The sequence below is a fragment of the Rhinopithecus bieti genome, unplaced genomic scaffold, assembly GCF_001698545.2.
Source record: "Rhinopithecus bieti isolate Rb0 unplaced genomic scaffold, ASM169854v2 scaffold_2272, whole genome shotgun sequence".
Lineage (NCBI taxonomy): Eukaryota > Metazoa > Chordata > Mammalia > Primates > Cercopithecidae > Rhinopithecus > Rhinopithecus bieti.
The window spans coordinates 7201651-7218621 of record NW_016804163.1 but is presented as its reverse complement, the minus strand read 5'-3'; the positions used below and the strand labels follow the sequence as shown (position 1 = coordinate 7218621).

Here is a 16971-nt window from a genome sequence, read left to right as displayed (position 1 = left end):
TAGCCATGATCATGCCATTGCACTCCAGCCTGGCGACAGAGCAAGAGTCTGTCTTAAAACAACAACAGCAATAGCAACAACAGCAACAACATTTTCTTCCATGCAACCAGTTGGCTAGGTCAGAATCTTAGATGTCTTTCTGCAACTATTACTTTCTAAATAATTTCCCCAGGCCATTTCTTTTTCTCCATTTCCACTCCCAATACTCTAATGGTTTCCTAATTTATATACGGTAACCACACTGTTCTTTCCTCTCATCCATTGATATTAGAGTAGCCAGAGATGTATTTTCAAGATGCAGATATAATTTTATCCTCCTCTTTGACAAATAAACAATCAAACAATCAAAGCCTCTAATGAGCTTCTTATCCCTTTTAGCATAAAATAGAAAGTTTCTAATGTGGTTTGCAAGGCCTCTCAAGTTCTGAGATCTGCCTTCTACTCCAGGCTGGTCATGAACTACTCTTGTTTTGAATTTTCCTTTGTATATGATTAATATATTTCTAAATTATCTTTCCTACGTGTAAGTGGACACTTCCCCTTTCCTGAGAGAAAAAAGGTAAAGCAAAAATGATTTAAGTAAGTCATTATTTTATTGATGATGTATTTTATAGAATACATAAGGATTTCAGGTATCACCTAAATTCAAAGAAATGTGGGTTTCTAGGTTGCTAAGTCTGAAGAGAAAGTATGATTTGGTTTGGTCCATTTAAAACAGGTCACCAACAGAATTACATTTCAAATTTAGAAGATACAGTATTAAATTATTCATCGTATGTTGGACATTTTCCTCATGGAGAATTTTCTGGAAGAAAATGTAGGTTTAAATGTGCTCTTATAAAGAGAAAGAAAGAAAGGCATACGATTTCAATCATTAGATTCTTGATGATGACTATGAGATTGAAAAGAAATATGAGTGAAGAGAATCTGTTGTTGCCAGCAATGAGTTTACCAGAACACCTCTAGGTGAATATTTTCCAAATGGAGTGACAGACTAATTGCATCTAAGGGGATGAGAATCTGCCAAAGAAGAGGATGCTGTTGGTCTTATTTTGTCTGATGAAGAATAGGAAAGGGTGATTACAATGGAACTCTTCATTAAGTTAAAAGAGGGATGAAAACCCTGTTACAGCGGGGTGGCAGCTAGCAGCCTCCGCTCCCCTCGCAGTGACTCCACAAAGGCCTTGTGTAGGACTTCAGAGACTATGAGACCGCGGCTCCCAGTATCAGCTAGAGGTCTGCATCGCCCCATTTAAGATATCCCCATTTCCATGGTTTCTCAAGTGTCCTTGAGGTCATGCTCTCTTCCACTTTGAAACCGAGGTAAGCGTAATCCACATTGTGCTCTCATCATATTACTGCCAACTGTCCCATTCCAACAATTTCTCAGGAGTGAGTTTCTCTTCAAGCTATACAAATGGAAAAAAGAAACTGATTGACTCACTTCGTCTCTAAATACACCTACAATGAGTTGACTGTGTGGAGTATCTTTATTTGGCAATAATGTGAGAATACAGAGGTTCATTATTAGATATTATTCTAATGGGAAAAATATGAGTCCTGAATATATCAATACATTGAATTATATGTGTATATGATAAATATATGTATCTAAAACAGGATCCATGTTTTTTGACTTATAGTATGTGTACCATATCGTATGTATACAATGTATAATACGTATGAAAATATGATTACGATTATTTGTATACAATGAACTGTATATACTCATATTTCTTGTGCAAGCAGCTTCTACATGTGGTCAATTTTTAATAGGGGCTTCATCTTGATTTTTGTGGGATTTATTTAGTACATTTTGCAACTTATCATATATACTCCTAAACTCTCCTATTCCCTTTTCTATTACTTGGTCGTATTTGTAAACTTCCTCACAGGGTTACTATTATTTCTCCAGGTCAAGTTTTAAACTGCTGCTAATACTATCACCAAATTGATATTTTATGGCATTGTAACTCAATAAATTACTAATTAATACAGTCTTAGTTTGTGTCAGGCCCTATGCTAATCATTGTAATATGAAGGTGAGTCATCATTCCTCCCTTTTGAATTTTTCATATTTTGAGGCAATTTGGTCACAAGTTTATCTACCTTGTTTAATCTTGGTATCTTGGAAAAGTCAGGCGTAGAGAGTTGTAGATGCAAGTTTTTTACCTCTGCAGACCATAGACTTTCATTCGGCAGCAGACAACATGCTTTAGGTCTTGCCTTTGTATGGTGATTTCCGGACTTTGGCCTGTAATCATCCTCCAGCAAGGCAAAATTAAAGGACTCGGTTTTGCCTGCATCATCTGATAACGGCTTGTATGTATTCTGGTAAGTAAATCAATGTGTCCAACAGAATACCAAGTAGAGCAAGGACAAAAAGATAATGATTATTGAGATATTCAACACATCCTTCTTCTAAACATAACCCAAGATTAACGAGTTAGATACAAAGTTTCTTCAAGGTATTTCTTATTAAAATAAGTATAAGACTAAACAACAAAAAACCGACATTGAAAATTTTATTTTTACTTGTCACGGTTACATTCATCAGATGTTTAAATTTATTAACATATTATATATATAATAAACTATAGCAATACCTTGTTTGGCCAAATTCTTTCCTCTTTAGTATTTTCTATATTAAATTATTTTGCCATTGACCCTTGAAATAGATTGCGTTCAAGGAACCAGTGTGCGTACCGGCTGCCATAGTCCCATCAGGAAGTAGGTTTTTAATTTTTCTGCAAGGGAAGAATAAAGAGTCTTTTAATACAGGTACAAATTGGTTTGTCTGGAAGTTGCTTTGCAAATGTTCGTGACTGATCATTAATTATCCCCAATCCTTACTTTAGATCACTGACTTTGATCTTTGATTATTAGACGCACTGACCAATGGTTTCACCATATTTGCAGCTTTCTTCAGGCTCCAGTCGGATAAAGTTACCCTTGATGGAGGACATCACTTTTGTGATAAGAGAAGGAATTCAGTTTCTCTATGAGTGACTTCCGTCATCTGATATGGAATCACTGATAAACTGATTTTATTCTACCTTTTTCAACATATGGTCTTTCCTTTCTTCCTCCTCGTCTTTCCTCGTCTTCCGATTATTTTTCTTTTAACTATGGGGTCCTGAATCTGAGGATGTAGGCCCTAACTGCTTTTTAGGACAAGTGACTCAAGCTCTATAACATGAAATGCGTGCCCTGTGCTGTCGGACACTACTTCCAGAGGTATCTTCCTATTCACTCTCATGTTGAGTTGCTGTAAGTTTGGCCTGTAATGAGAGGTGGGAGGTAGGAAAGATGTCTATGGAATGGAGACTTTGTTAAGCTCTTCGCCTCTGATGGAGAAGACAGCTGTGATAATCCCTGCAGAACGTGTGGCTAGAGATGTGGTCCAGGCAGCTCTAGTTCAGACGGCAAAAGGGTGATTTACCAGAGAGCTACTTGTTTCCCAATTAGTAAAGGAGAAGGGAGATGCTTTCGAATGTTTTCTTTTAAATATTCATCATAAAAAAATTGGTTCTGATTTAAAGTAAAGGACATGATCTCAAAATGGGCCTGAGTGGAGACAGGGGATCCACAAAGCTATTGTCATCCAGGAACATGAGCAAATAATTCTCCGGCTGTGTTTTCATCTGATTGGCTTCATGTGATTTCCTCCTTGGCTCCCCGAGGCTCTCTTCATATTCATTTGGAAAAACTCTTCATCTGGACTGCCTTCTTCTGTCTTCCCTGCAAAGCCATCTCAATCCCCACTGCTGGTCCCCACGCAGTGACAGGCACAGGGCTCACTCGCATAGGTTTCTCAAAGGTGTTTCTATAATGGGCGGTTCTCCTACCATTCGTTTGACTTTCCACCCAGGAATTAATCTTCTTTCGACTTTCTTCTGGAGCCTCTGCAAAATCAACAGATTCCACACTGGTCTGGTAAAATTTCTTGATGGCATCTAAATATTCCTTTGAGACATGAAGGAGGAAAGTAGGAATTAAGAGTAATTTATGTAACTATGTATTACCAAACTTAGTTATTTATAATTATAGTAAGCCGAAACCAGAACCTGAACAAATGCAGTATCTCCTGTCCATGCATATTTTTATACAGGTGCCATGTAGGCAATGCAAAAGGGTAGTGTGGGCTGGCACAAAAAACAGGTCACTGAAGGTCAGTGCCGGTTTACTGATGGTATCTTATTACTCACTCTACTACCCAACCTCCTCTTTTATTACAATATTATCCCTAAATCCACTCTTCACTGATGTATTGTCGGGGTTTGGGATACTCCAGTGGGGGAGAGTTGTGGAAATGGAGCTAATGCACTCTGAGTAAATGCTACTCCCATGGGTCAGGCAGACCCATGTGCCTTGCTTTCTTCCATTTGGCCACTCAGAGGCACAGACACCAGGCTGCAGATGAAAGGTGAAATTTACCTGTAAAAATTGATACGTCTTTTCTCCGAAGAGCTTGTTGGCGATCTTCAGCTCATATGCATCAGTGGATTTGTTTAATTCAGTCAGAAGCTTTTGAAACTGGTGATGAACATTTCCTGACCTATCAACCTTCAAACGTCAAAAAAGGAGATCACTGAATTACTGCATCAATGTAAATTCTAAACCCGTGCTAAGTCTGTTAGATCAGTTCCTAAAGGCTGGTAGTTTCAATGATGACCTTTGTGCTTATTCCCTGATACTTGGTGTATTTCACCTCAAATACTCTTCAAAATCTACCTTATGTTTTCTTCCAGAAAATTCTTCCTGCACTAATGTACTCCAATCTTTTCTCTTCTGAACTAAAGATGCAGCACTGCCTACCATTGGGTTTTCCCCTTGTTGGTTTAAAGGGTTAGGTTTGGCTTCCCAGTTAAACTGTCAGTTCCTTAAGGACAAGGACCATATTACACTTCTAACAGACATCAAGAATATATTTAAGTTTGGATATTTTAAATAGATTATGCCAGGAAGCCCTGTTTTACCTGTTGGTGGTATCATCTTGTAAGACACATTGATCTATGGCTCTTTCCTCATGATGGTCATTCTCTGCATGTGAGAACAGTGTGTGCCAGGTACATGGGTAAGAGCTTTACGTGGGTAATTCTAAGTCTTTAGTTCAATTCAGATGTAAACAAGAAAGCTCAGAGAATAGAAAAAAAAACTCTGTTTATAGAGACATAAATTAGAAGTGCCAAGTTTTGAACCTAAGCCTGTTAAATCTAGAACCTTCTACTTTCCATCAAAGCATTTTTCTCTATTAAGGCTCTAAATCAATATATTCCATATCAATCATTCTCCGAAATAGACTTGTGCTTATTCTTCTTAATCTCATTAATGACTCAATTAAGATTAAAGTATTTTTGGAATATTAATGTGATTAGTATGATTATAGCTATTTTATAATAATAACATTTATTATGACTTTATGGGCAAGGCACTGTTGGACATTTTTGCATGTATTTGCATGTATTGAGTCAGATTTTTTATTACCCTTAGTTTTCTGGGATGAGGTCACTAGGATTCTGAGCAATTGTGTCCTGCCGTGTTCATCATTTGTGAAGAGCAAAGTTGCAATTTGAACCCACCCTATCCTGATCCAGACCTATGCTCTGAAGTACAGCGCTGACTGTCTTTCAGTAACGCAGAAACAAGGAATAACAATTATGTGCCATGAAATGCCAACCCACTCTGTACGTCTCAATCTTTTCATCCAGGCTTTCCCCTAAGAATGGCCTTTACTTAGTTTCTGTGAAGTTCCAGGTTTAAACTATGACCTGCTCAGGGATCTAAAGCTGAACGAAAGTGCTCTGTGACTCACATGATGTGTTGCAGCTTTTTCTGTGGTGTTCTCTGTGACTTGATCAAAGTGAAGAACCTGGAAGAGACATGAAGCGGCACAAGAAAATTTTACTCAAAAGATCTGTTTAAGTCAGTGGGCTCACAGTTATGGGAATTCCTGCTCAGGCCCCTGCGCTACCCATCAGGCCACCACATCTATTACCATCTGCATGCTAGCCGCCGAAACCACAGAGAGAAGCTGCAACGGGACAGCGTAATGAAGCTGATACCTACCTTGTTAATTTGTTGTGCAGTGTTGTCTTTGGCCCCTAAGAGGACCATCCCCAATGCTGTTGTGATGCTGATAGGGGAATAGAAGGTGTTGTTCTTTTGTGATTTTCTGAACTGTTGGAACAGATCGAACATGAACTTGGTGTTGGCTTCACTGAGTGAATTCATGGCGAACTCGATGTGATCTGGACTCCTGGAAAAGCATCAGATTCCTGTCAGAATGACTTTAATAAATGGAGTGGTATTTTGTAGTATGATTTTCTTAAAGAAATGACATATCTGGGTTGTGAGATTTTGACATTTAAAGTTTTTCTTTTCTTGTTTGTAGCATTTCAATCTTTCTACAATGTGCATATATTAAACATATTAATGTCCTAATTAAGAGGCTCACAAAATTACTGTTTTTAAAGACTATTGTAAATAAGTAATAGACCCTCTTTATCTTTCCTTCATTGCTGGTTACAATGGGGTAGGTAGGAAGGCTTTATAATGAATGCTAACAGGAGACCTCTGTGGATCACATCCAATCCGCTCTTAAGAGGAATCCCTGACATTTCCTTCAAGGCTTTGTGGCACTCTTCCTCTGTGTTCCTCAGGGTGCCTTGGTTTACTTGGAACTAAGTAATTTACATAAAGTACAAATCAGATGAAATAGATATTTTAATTATGCCCTGGCAGAATAAGCAAAACATAATCAGAGAGAATGCAGGAGATGCATGATATAGAACACAGTATCATTATTATTCTCAAAAATAATTCATATTATTAAGCTGGAGTGCCTTGAAGCACTTACCTGTATTCCTAGAGGAAGCAGACGTGGGCAGAGAGCCTGTGAACCTGTGTGTGTCTGTTGAATGAAGGGTGAGATCCTGAATTTATGCCTCTCCTCTTGCTGCCTCTCCCTTTGTGGAGAAGAGATTTCACAAGAAGGCTAACACTCCTTTTTAATCTACAGGGAAAAAATGCAAATGCAAATCAGCAATCACTGGCTCATTTGAAATACATGTAGGTGACTTTCTTGCTGCCTCTCCCTCTGTGGAGAGGAGATTTCACAAGCAGGCTAACACTTAACCTTGATGAGTAAGAACATTTATGGCAAAGGATATGATTACTGTTCTACCATTGTACTTCCTTTTAATCTATAGGGAAAAAATGAAAATGTAAATCAGCAATCACTGGCTCATTTGAAATAATGTAGGTGACTTTCTATTGCCAATGAGAATAAGGTTAGAATTCCAATTTCCTCTCATTAATTTCAACTCCTTTCCTTTGTATACAACTCCAGATGTTTATTTTTTTTTTATTTTTTTTTTATTTTTTGAGACCGAGTCTCGCTCTGTCGCCCAGGCTGGAGTGCAGTGGCCGGATCTCAGCTCACTGCAAGCTCCGCCTCCCGGGTTCACGCCATTCTCCTGCCTCAGCCTCCCGAGTAGCTGGGACTACAGGCGCCCGCCAGGTCGCCCGGCTAGTTTTTTGTATTTTAGTAGAGACGGGGTTTCACCATGTTAGCCAGGATGGTCTCGATCTCCTGACCTCGTGATCCGCCCGTCTCGGCCTCCCAAAGTGCTGGGATTACAGGCTTGAGCCACCGCCAGATGTTTAAAAAAAAAAAGAAAACAAACACACAAACACACAAAAAGGGCCATTCTTTTCTTGGATGCTGCATTGTCTTTAAGGCTTACTTTGAACACCAAACAACTAAAAGCTTACATTTCCTGTTTTCAGTTCTGAAAGTTTTGTTATCCTATGCATTTCATTAGTTATTTTTCTGTATAACAAGGAATATAATTCTAATTTTAAGTCCAAAGACATACCGAAGAAGTGTACTTCAGTATCTCATAGCATACTATGGAGAACAGGATTCTGTTGCTTTCTCTTGAATGCTCTACCTTGGCAGTGATCCTGCCAGTCACCTCCCCTGCCCCTTGCAACCATCCCAGATGTTTTCTGCTGGATAGCGTCGGTGAGAAAGTTATCTACCTTGCTGAGTGATACGGTTTGGCTGTGTCCCCACCCAAATCTCAACTTGAATTGTATCTACCAGAATTCCCACATGTTGTTGGAGGGACCCACGTGGAGGTAATTGAATCATGGGGACTGGTCTTTTTCTGTGCTATTCTCGTGATAGTTAATAAGTCTCAGGAGATCTGATGGGTTTATCAGGGTTTTTTTCTTTTGCTTCTTCCTCATTTTCTCTTGCTGCCACCATGTAAGAATAACTTTTGCCTCCCACCATGATTCGGAGGCCTCTCCAATCACATGGAAGTGTAAGTCCAATTAAACCTCTTTCTCTTGCCAGTCTCGGGTATGTCTTTATCAGCAGCATGAAAACAGACTAATACACTGAGTTAACAGGCTGACACTGAGAAGAACAATTGAAACAAACGGGCCATTTTGAATGGCAGTTTTAAATTTTCATTTAAAATGAAGCAGAAAAATAAGTTGTTTGAACTGTCAGGATCACAACATTGCTCAGTGGTCTTACCATTTAGCACCTGGCTTCAGGCTCATTCCAGTGTTTTCCCTGGAATATCTTGTAATACGAAGAATGCCTGTGGCCAGAGAGAGGGTTGTTGTCCAAGGCCATTTAATCCAATATCTCCCTGACCACCAGAATAGAGGGCTGGTTTTCTTTTGTGAACCCCCCTTTTTATTAACATGTAATTTATATACCATCAGGTTCACCATTTTCAACTGTACAATTCAATGATTTTTAGTACATTCACAAAGTTGTGCTATCACCATCATCATCTCATTCCACAATAATTTCACTACCTCTAAAAGAAAACTTGTATTTCATTCTTCCCTCTCTCGAGACCCTGGAAACCACGAATCTACCTCCTGTTTCTATGGATTTGCCAATTCTAAACATTTCACATAAATAGAATCATACAGTATTTGTCCTTCTGTGACTGGCTTCTTTCATCTAGTATTACTGTCAAGGTTTGTCCATGTCCTTGCATGGATCAGCACATCATTCCTTTTTGTGGCCAAATAATATTCCATGGTATCAATAGACCACATTTTCCCTATTCATAACTAGATGGACGTTTGTGCTGTTTCCATCTTTTTACTATTATGAATGATGGTGCTCTGACCTTTCATGCACATTTTTTTTTTGCATGGCATATGACTTCATTTCTTTTGAGTATAAACCTATGAATGAAACCGCTGGGTCATATGGCAACTCTAGGTTAACATTTTGAGGAAATGCCAGACTCTTCTCCACAGAATTCTGCACAAGTATGCATTCCAATCTACTGTGAATAGAGTTCTGATTTCTCCACATCCTCCCCAACACTTGGTATTGTCATGGGCCGTTTTTAACACCAGCAGTGAGTTTGTTTTCTCAGCACATCACAAAGTCAAGGGAGATTCATCTACAACAAGGTTCCAGAAATACATAGGATGGAAGTAGGGGCTGGACGGGAGAAAGGAAGCTGTGTTTCCAATCTGAACGTTTCTCACCTGCCTGTTTCCCCAACCTCCAAGACATTCTGTTCTTAGGTCTCCTGTATCAATACCTATGTTTTGAATCTCTGAATGAGATTGGGAGGTATAAGTTCCCTGATTTAGGTTGGGGAATAGACTAATGGGGTGTTGATGACTAAAATATCCAAAGATAGAAGAAAAAGAAACAAGAGGAAATATACGAGATGAAGAATTCCAAAAATGAATAATGGTCTTCTCAGCTGAGTCTGCATCCAGGGCTATAAGACAAAAATGGACGTTCCTCTATATGGATTAAGATGGGTTTACCTGGGTACCAAAGAGAAGGAATCTAACATCTCATAAGACAGAAGCAAGAAGCTCAGCCTGGGAATGAAGGGAAAAAAAGCAGGATAACAAGCTGAGATAAACTGGGGCTACAGGGGACATATCTATGGAAGAGAATTTCAGACTATGGCTAAATCTTCTGAGATGCTGAGGTTTGTCATGAAGGTTGAACTTGAGGAAAGGTACTAACTGAAAATGACCAGGAGTTTGCTTAAATTTAGAGAAAGCTTGGATGAGTTCAAATGAGAATTCATTTCAGGCATTTTTTTCTGTTCCTAAAAACTGCTCCTGGCATGTGATAGGCAGGCTAGATAGGACATATCCTGATGTGAGAGACGGGACATATCATGATGTCATATATTGTGACAGAGAAGTCAGGAATTCCAAGAAGTTTTTGCATATGAACACTTGCCAACTTATGTCTCTTGGCATTTCATAAACACATGCCAACTTCATTGGCTCCAGGAATCCAGAAATTAAAAACAAATTCTCAATGGGAAATTACACTTTCAGGAAATATCCTGTCATTACTAATGCCTTTATAGATTGGTTAAGAAACATCTCCTAGATTTTCCTGGACCTCTCTTCCTTATGAAGGCTGTAAAGTTTTCTCAGCTCTGTTAAGTTACAAATTATAGAGAACATTTTATTTATTGTTTCTTACCTATGTGCTTGTGCCTATCTACAGGGAAACTGGTTAGTGGAGGAGATTTTTCAAGCATCAAATAACAGAATATATGCCAACTACTGTATTCCCAAGGATCTCTCTACAGATATAGATATGTATATTTTGAACAACCTGAGAACAAGATTAACTAGCTTTCCTTGTTTAGGTTTCATGAGGGAAAACAACTCCAGTAAGGTTTGAAAAGAAGAGAGGGAAATAGTCTCATATGTGACTACAGTTGGAGCACAGACAAAATGATATTATCTCTTCCCTCCCTCCCTCTTTTCTACTCCTCCAACACTGCCAGGGATAGGACTGGCTCCCTAATTCCTCTTGGCCTTCTTTTTCTATTGCAAAGAAACATTCTCTACTGATGTTCTCCCTTTTACTAGAGATGTTCTTCTTCCCCCTTGCTTTATCTGCACTATGGATTTTCCCCGCTGGCTCCATGCCCCTTGATCTTTTCTCGTAGGTATCTACTCACTCTCCCATTCTCATACCACGAAGCCAGGAAGCATGATCTTCTCTTTTATTCCTACTGTCTTTAATAGTCACTGTTTTTCTCTGTCTTCAATGTCCTATTTTACTTTTTTTTGTCAGTTCAGGTATACCATGTACCTCTTGCTGGAAAGAGAGTTTCTGGGGTGTTGGTTGAGTTGGTCTCCCCTGTGTGAGACACACATGGGTAGCCATGGGCAGCCTCTGAGGAGAAAAGTCTCCTTATTGCCTTCATATCTTTATGCCCTGAGAGCATAACAGCTCAGCGGTATTCCACAGGTTGCTCAGGGAGATAACACTCCTCTGAAGCAGTGGAGTATAATCAAACATTTTGGCTCTCCCTGAAACCTGCTCCCACCTGTTTCAGTTCCAATGAGTTAAATATCTTAAGTAGTTTAGACACATGCCTTTGCTCAAAGAAATTCAGAGAAACCGCCACTGCTTATTGAATTGAATGACTCACAAGCCCTCTTTCACTAATTAATCCTTTTCCTCATCCCTTCTTCCTGCTCCCATCTGCCCTAAGACAAAGAGCTTGTAAATCAATAAATTAGGTGGAGGCGGAGAGCTCTGGGCTACGAGCAAGCCTCCCACGCTCTGGTCCCCTGGACCCGTCTTTTAAATGCTCATTCTGTCTCTAACTCTTTTGTCTCCGCCGGACTCGGGGTCCCTGCCGGGTGGTGTGGGGCTGGTTTCCCCAACACCTCTTCCCATCATCTATGCTGCTCCTTCATATTCACTAGGTAATCTGTTGCCTCTCCACTCTTTATTCCAACTGCTTCAATTATTCTGAGTGACTTCAAAGCTTTCATTTGATTGACAACAGATAGCCAATGTTATTTTACATCTCTTTTCTAGTTGAATTTCCCTTTTTGTGAATTGTCTTTCTTTTACCCTTTTGTTCATTGGAATCATGGTGTTTCGTGTACTTGAATTTTTTTTTACATAAAATATTTAATTATTGCTGATGCTTGTCTCTGGAGTACCAATGGAGATGTGAAGTTCTAGAGACATAAAGAAATTTGCCCTCATGGGGATGTGGCTGTGCTGGGTATCTTATTTTGCTTCTTCAGTTACATCTTTCATTCTTCTCTACCGCCTGTGAGTTCCAAGAAGCTGAGTTGGACAGAGACATAATAAGGCTCCGGTGCCCCTCTGGCATCCAGTTAAATTTGGTCAATGACAGGCACCAAGAGTAGGTCAGCATCTAGGTGAAGACAGAGTTCTTAGCCAACTGACGGCCTCTCTGTGAGGGTCAAAAGAGATATTTGCATTACTTTACCAAAGGCTACAGAGCTTATTGGGCAATGTTTTCCAAAACTACATCTACTTTCTCTGGGGTTTGGTAATGACTTCACCATTTGCCCTTCAGGAGTAGGGTTAGAATAGTCTCTTCACTGTTGCTAGATCTTGGATATTTCACCATCCTTTGTTGCTTTCTCTTAGTCCATATCCTACTGTTGTAAATAGTCTCTCTTGTTGATTACACATTTGACGGCGCCCTTTGTTTTCTGTAGCAACCCTGATTGATAGCAAGTACTTGATATCAGGAATAGCTCTAGAAAAGAGACTTCCAAATGGAATTCTGAGACTGAGTTGTTCACATGCTGAGACACACACGGTGGAAGGAAATGGGACTCTTGTATAAGGCATATGGTAGCATCAAAATATCACTGACGGAGACAAAACGTGAAGGGCAAGTGCAAGCCAAGGTGTTAAGATTGTGGTGTTTAGTTGCTATAGTGAAAAAAGTGGTTATAAAGACTATGAACTCAGCTGCTTCATTTTCATGCCTTGAGAAATTCACTTCCATTCAAAATCCCCAAGGCATTTTTCATAGACCTTGACAAGTAAATCCTGAAGCAACATGGAAGTTTACAGTGGAAAGAATCTTACTCCTTTTAGGTCGGGAAAATGCATTTAAAACAACAGAGAGTTTCACACCAGTAATACTAACTATTCTTTTTTAAATGTTATTTTTAATTTAAGTTCTGGGATACAAGTGCAGAACACGTAGGTTTGTTACACAGGTATACGTATGTTACATGGGTATACGCATGCATTAGCTATTTGTCCTAATGCTCTCCCTTCCCTTGCCCCCCATCCCCCAACTGGCCCCAGTGTGTGGTGTTCCCCTCCCTGTATCCATGTTCTCATTGCTCAACTCCCACTTATGTGCAAGAACATGCAGTGTTTGGATTTCTGTTAATGTGTTAGTTTGCTGAGGATGATGGCTTTCAGCTTCATCTCACATCCCTGCAAAGGGCATGATCTCATTCCTTTTTATAGCTACATAGTATTTCATGGTGTATATGTACCACATTTTCTTTATCTAGTCTGTCAATGATGGGCATTTTTGTTGGTTCCATGTCTTTGTTATTGTAAATAATACTAACTTTTCTTAAAAACATAGGATTAGTGTGATGTAGACAAATAAAGTTGATAAAAATGATGTTGAAAATGTTTACTGGCACAACAGATTTGGAAAAACTTGGCAATATCTAGTTATTTTAGCAATTCTATGTTTAAATATATACCCTAGGCCAGGTGCGGTGGCTCATGCCTATAATCCCAGCAATTTAGAAGGTTGAGGGGGGCAGATTATTTGAGGTCAGGAGTTCAAGACCAGCCTGACCAACATGATGAAACCTTGTCTCTACTAAAATTACAAAAAAATAAAAATAGGGCCTGGTGTGGTGGCTCATGCCTGTAATCCCAGCACTTTGGGATGCTGAGGTAGGGGGATCAGAAGGTCAGGAGTTCAAGATAAGCCTGGCCAATATGGTGTAATCCCGTCTGTACTAAATATACAAAAATTAGCTGGGCGTGGTAGTGGGCGATTATAATCCCAGCTACACAGGAGGCTATAGCAGAAGAATCACTCGAACCCGGGAGGCAGAGGTTGCAGTGAGCTGAGATTGCGCCACTGAACTCCAGCCTGGTGACAGAGTGAGACTCCCTTTCAAATAAAATAAAATAAAATAAAACAAAATAAATAAATAAATAAAAATTAACCAGGTGTGGTGGTGCATGCCTGTAATCCTGCTATTTGGGAGGCTGAGGTGGGGGGATGGCTTGAAGCCGGGAGGTAGAGGTTGTAGTGAGCTGAGATTGTGCCACTGTACTCCAGCCTGGGTGACTGAGTGAGACTCTGTCAAAAAACAAAAACAAAAACAAAAAAAACCTCTCTCTTTCTCTCTCTATATAGCCTAGATGAACCCATATACTATGTTGAACAAGATACATACAAAGGCATGAATTGCAGGATTCTTGAGAATGGTGAAGAATTAGAAACAAATACATATCAAAAGAAGAATAAGGAAAAAATTAAGCTAGGTTCATCCAGTGGAGTATTCTACAGCAGTGAACATAAATGAACTGGATAATCATTTGTTAAAAAGAATCCATCTCCAGACGTAATAGCAAGGAACTGGAAAGCAAATGGAAAAGAACGTGTAAATAACACTTGTGTGAAACATTTTAAAAGCACCTATAACACTATACCTGTAATATATTATATTTTAACATAGGAATGACAATATATTAACTTGTGTCAAATTTAGGTAGTTGAAGTTCTTAAATTGTTTTCAGAAACTTTTTTACAGTTAATTTTTTTTTAGAATGGAAAGTAAAAATTATATATATTAATGATATACAACATAAAGTTTTGATATATGTACACATTGTCAAGAGGCTAAATTAAGCTAATTAGCACATCCATCACCAAAAGGCCCCCAGTAGCCAAAGCAACCTTGAAAAATAACAATGCAAGAGGCATCACCCTACCTGACTACAAAATTATCATACTTTTTTTATAGCCAGAACACTTAAAATCTCCTCTCTCAGCAATTTTCAAGTATATAATATTGGTATCAAATATAGTCATGATAAGATAGATGCCTTGGACTTATTCCTCATGTTTAACTAAAATTTCATATCCTTTGCCAACATCTTCCCAACCCCTCCACCCTTCCAGCCTCTTGTAGCCACCATTCTAGTTTATGTTTCTATGATATCAACATTTTTAGATTCCACTTATAATTGAGGTTATGTAGTATTTGTCTTTCTGTGCCTAGCTTACTTCACTTAAAATAATATCCTTCAGGTTCATCCATGTTGTTGCAAACGACAGAACTGTCTTTTTTTTATGGTGGAATAGTATTTTGTTGTGTATATATATCATATTTTCTTTATTTATTCATTCGTTAGTGGACACAGTCTGATATCATGTCTTGGCTATTGTGAATAACGCTGTAATGAACGTGAGATACAAATAATTCTTTGACATAGAGATTTCATACCCTTTGGATATATTCCAAGAGGTGGGATTGCTGAATCATATGTTAGTTCTGTTCTTAATTTTCTGAGGCATCTCCATAAGGTTTTCTAAATGACTGTACAAATTTTATTACCACCAACAGTGTACCAGGGTTCCCTTTTCTCCACATCCTCACCAACACTTGTTATCTTTTAACTCTTTGATAATAACCGTCCTATCAGGTGTAAGATGGTATCTCATTGTGGTTCTGATTTGCATTTCCCTAAGGATTAGTGATGTTAAGTATTTTCCTATGTAACTGTTGGCCATTTATACGTCTTCTTTTGAAAAATGTCTATTCATGTCCTTTGCCCACTTTAAAAGTGTTTTGTTGTTGTTGCTGTTGTTGAGTTTTTCAGATCCCTTTACATTTTGAAGAAGAAGACTTTATCAGAGATACAGTTTTCAAAACCTTTTTCCCATTTGGTAGGTCATCTTATGTCTCTGTGGATTTTGAATTCTTCACTCCTTTGCTGTGCAGAAGCTTTTCAGTTTTATGTAATCACATTTATCTATTTTTACTTTTGTGGCCTGTGCTTTTGGAATCATATCTAAAAAAATCATTCCCCTGACCAATGTCATGAAGTTTTTCCTCTATATTTCCTTCTGTTAGTTTTACATTTTCAGTCCTTACATTTAAGTCTTCAATCAGTTTTCAGTTGATTTTTGTATATGGTGTGACGTGAGGATCTAATTTCCTTTTTTTCCATATGGATATCCAATTTTTTCAACACTCCTTATTGAATAGGCTGTCCTTTCCTGGCTGTATGTCCTTGGCGTCTTTGTTGAAAATCAGTTCACTGTATATGCATGGATTTATTTCTGGGTCTTCTATTCTAGTTCATTGGTCTGTATGTCTGTTTTATCCAGTACCTTGCTGTTTGATTCCTATAGGATTTGTATGATATATTTTATTTTATTTTATTTTATTTTATTTTATTTTTGAGACGGAGTCTTGCTCTGTCGCCCAGGTTGGAGTGCAGCGGCCGGATCTCAGCTCACTGCAAGCTCCGCCTCCCAGGTTCACGCCGTTCTCCTGGCTCAGCCTCCTGAGTAGCTGAGACTACAGGCGCCCACCCCTACGCCCGGCTAATTTTTTTTGTATTTTTTAGTAGAGACGGGGTTTCACCGTGTTCGCCAGGATGGTCTCGATCTCCTGACCTCGTGATCCACCCGTCTCAGCCTCCCAAAGTGCTGGGATTACAGGCTTGAGCCACCGCGCCCGGCCTGGATTTGTAGGATATTTTGAAGCCAGGTAGTGTGATGCCTCTTGCACTGTTATTTTTCAAGGTTGCTTTGGCTATTGGGGGCCTTTTGTCATTCCATGCAAATTTTATGATATTTTTTGTATTTCTGTAAAAACGTCACTGAAATTTTGATAGGAATTGGATTGAAATGAATCTGTGGATCCCTTTTGGTGGTGTGGACATGTTAACAGTATTAATTCCTCCAAGCCATGAACATGAGGTATCTTTTATTTATCTGTGTTTTCGTTGGTTTCTTTCATCCATGTTTTGGTTTTCAGTGTGTAGATCTTTCACTTCATTGGTTACATTTATTTCCAAGCTTTTCACTTTTTAATAGCCATTGCAAATGGGATTGTTTTCTTGACTTTTTTAATATAGTTCATTATTAGTGCATGAAA

General features: G+C 38.8%; 1 pseudogene across 1 annotated transcript; it reads right to left on the bottom strand.

Moving 5' to 3' along the window:
* Positions 1-1279: 1279 nt before the first annotated feature.
* On the bottom strand, positions 1280-6957 carry LOC108526336 (serpin B4-like; annotated as a pseudogene). Its single transcript, XR_001884492.1, has 9 exons — positions 6860-6957; positions 6070-6259; positions 5816-5872; positions 4438-4566; positions 3849-3966; positions 2607-2769; positions 2227-2331; positions 2110-2174; positions 1280-1409 (listed from the first exon to the last, which is right to left on the bottom strand). The product of XR_001884492.1 is annotated as a serpin B4-like (transcript).
* Positions 6958-16971: the final 10014 nt, after the last annotated feature.